Genomic DNA, 3,282 nt, shown 5'->3' with positions numbered 1-3,282 from the left:
TATGTATACTTAAATGGATCCCAAAGCTTGATAGTGAAGGATGTGGTTTACAATAAAATAACAAAAAAAAAAATTAAACACAAATGCTTCCTGGCAAAGGGGGAGATGGGGTGGTGGTAGTGGGGCGGTGCGGAGGAAAGGTAGCCTGTGGGCGCTCAAAAGCTTAAACTTCAACCATTTGGTCAGGAAAAGTATACTCTGTCAGTCAAATTTCAGGAAAATGAGATGTCTCAGGAAAATGTTTTTACACAAAAAAACCATGTCTAAATGAAATCTAATTAGGTAAATGGTAAAGCTTTTTCTAATTTGCTTTCTCATTCCTTCAGTAAACCTTGATTTATTTTTTATTGCTTTTGGCCAAAGGCCATTACAAGACTTATTGAGCATTGAGCAGGTTCGGTGTGATCTTTAGGATATATTAATTTACAACTAAAAAAATATGGTTGTACAAACATTTCAAGGACTAAACTAGCTGATGGGTTAAACAGGGTACCGGTTTTGATTTTAACTAGTAGGCTTATCCCTTAGATTGGCCCGACACTCTAGCAAACATGGGTTAACAAAGACTCAGGGGCTCCCAGTGGCAGAGGGATCGCTTACAGCAGGGAGGGAATTTGCTTTTCTTTCTCTTCCTGTGGACTGATCCTGTCCTGGCTGCCAGTGTATGTCAGCAAGTTCACAGGCTTTAATTCATTGTAAGCTCCAAGTTATTGCACACCAGCACACTTCCAAGAAAAGAGATGTCATAGAAATCCAAGTTACATAATGGGACACCAGTACTAATCAAATTTTGTTGTAGCAGTCCTGCCCCATAGTAATTAGAACGATGCTACCGAGACTCTTGGCATTTCTACGTGACATTTCCTGAATTATTTGACATACTCTGTAGGAGGACATCCTTCTTCACAAAGGTTTATTTTAGGCTCTCTGTGAGATATAGATATCTGGTAAAAAGAACCAAGCCTGGTCTGTCACTGGGGCTTTCTAAACACTTGCCTCCCCCACCCCCACCCCCAGATAAAATCAGCATAATGGTGTTAACCTCTGAGTATCATTACAGTTGAGCAGTACTGCCTCTTAGTGCTATGCCTTGATACTCCAAGCCCAGGAGCGTCTCATGGGACCCATACCTCTGGGCACAAGCCAGTGACTATTTGGGGTTGTATTACCTTAAGAAGAAGGTCATGTTGGAGACATCTTATTTGCTTCTTCATGATGGATCCCAGTTGTCAGATTCTCAGTGGTTGGGAGGACAGTGACTTTTTATGCCTTGTCATCAAATCCTCTCTTTCATTCTTAGGGAGAGAGGTGTAACTGAACTCCTCAAAACTCAGTGGCATAATATAACTATTTTATTATGTCCATGGATTGGATGGGTCAGGAATTGAGAAAGGCCAAAGGGTTCTTCTCTGTTTCACATAGTCTGAAGTGTTTCAAAGAACTAGGAGCGTCTTAAATGGTTGCAGCTGGAGTGGCTGGGGCTGGGGTGTCTACTTCCAAGGTAGCTTCCTTACTCACATGTCTGGCACCTGGCTGAGATGGTTGAAGGATCTCTCAGCTGGGACTACTGACCTAAGTCTATATGTTGCCTTTCCAATATGGTGGCCTCAGGGTGGTTGGACTTCTAACATGGTGGCTCAGGGCTCCGTCATGAATATTCCAGGAAACAACATGGAAGCTGTATGGCCTTTTATGACCCAGTCTCCGAGGTCACTGGCATCACTTCTGTCATTCTTTATGAATCAAAGCAAACATAAACCTGCCCTGATTCAGGGAGAGGATACCTAGACCCTACCTTTTGATGGAAGAAATATCATAGAAGATGCAGCCATGTTTTTTTAAATTTCCCCATGAGCTTTTAAGTTGTTCTGGAAAAGCTCCCAGCACCTATGGTGACTATGGACTAAAGCAACCCATTCATGGTCTAATCCATTTCATTTCTAATCCTATCCTAAGGTAGGACTGCCCCCTTGTACTCCTTAGGGTAAAGCCTCAACTATTGAAACAGAGACATCCGAGAATATAGTGACTCAGATAAGACGGAAGTTTACTCTTCTCTAATATGCCCAGATGTACACAGTGAGATCCAGTGTAGTCAGGCAGCTCTGCTACACAAGGTCCTTCAGAGAGCCAGCCTTTTTTTTTTTTTTTTCATTTTCCTGTTTTATTCTTCAGGGTGTTATTCTCTTCCATGTTGTCAAAGGTGTCTTATCATCACCAGATTTTCATTCTAGCACAAGAGGAAGAGAAAATGGAGGGTGAGCAACTTTCTTTTAAGAGAGTGACAAAGAAATTTCACACATTACTTCCATTCACGATAGTTTAGTAACATGGATGTGGCTAGCTGCAAAGGAGGCTGGGAAATGTAGTCTCTAGTTGGATGTCCACGAGCCCTGATAAAAGTCGTGTGTGCCCAGGGTTCTATCATTACAAAGAAGAAAAGGAGAATGGATACTGGGGGGACAATTAGTAGTTTCTGCCATCAGCTTTTGAGATATCCCTGGAATATTTGCCAGGCACATGCAACAGTGGAAGTCGGCAAACTTGTTCTGTGGAGGGACAAACAGTAAACGTTTTAGGGCCTGGGGGCCAAACGGTCTCTGTCTGCATTAGTTTTCTATTGCTGCTATAACGAAGGACCACAGATGGGGTGGCTTAGAACACCAAATTTATCTTACAGTTCGGGAGGTTGGAAGTCTGACACAGGTTTCACTGGGCTAAGATCAAGGCTGCATTCCTTTCTGAAGGCTGTAGGGAAGGATCTGTTTCCTAGCTCATGGGAGCTGCTGGCAGATTTTCTTGTACACAGCCTCCTACATTTCAGAATGAGGACTGGGGGGCAGTCCATCCTTCTCATGCTGCCGTCTCCCCCATTGGTCGCAGCCGGGGAAAAGTCTTTCCACTTTTAAGGACTCATATGATTAGTTTGAGTCGTGTGGAGTAATATAGCCACAAGTTGTGGGTAATGGGACACAGACACTTTGGGGGCAGTCATTCAACTTAGCTATTATAGGTCAAAGGTAGCCCGAGACAGCATGTAAGCAAATGGGCATAGCTGTGTCCTAATAAAACTTTATTCACAAAGACATGTAGTAGGTTGGATTTGGCCTGTGGACTATAGCTTGCCAACCCTCCTTTATGAATAATTAAAACGAACTGTTGACAGAGGGCTCATGGGCAAATAGAAATCTGCCATTTCCACCACCCTGACATTAGGTATGCCCATTCTCCAAATGGCATGAAATGGCATTAAATGGCATGAAATGTGTTATCAGGGCAGCA

The sequence above is a fragment of the Vulpes vulpes genome, chromosome 3 (assembly GCF_048418805.1).
Source record: "Vulpes vulpes isolate BD-2025 chromosome 3, VulVul3, whole genome shotgun sequence".
Lineage (NCBI taxonomy): Eukaryota > Metazoa > Chordata > Mammalia > Carnivora > Canidae > Vulpes > Vulpes vulpes.
The sequence above is the reverse complement of the archived record's forward strand: the minus strand, read 5'-3'. Positions refer to the sequence as shown.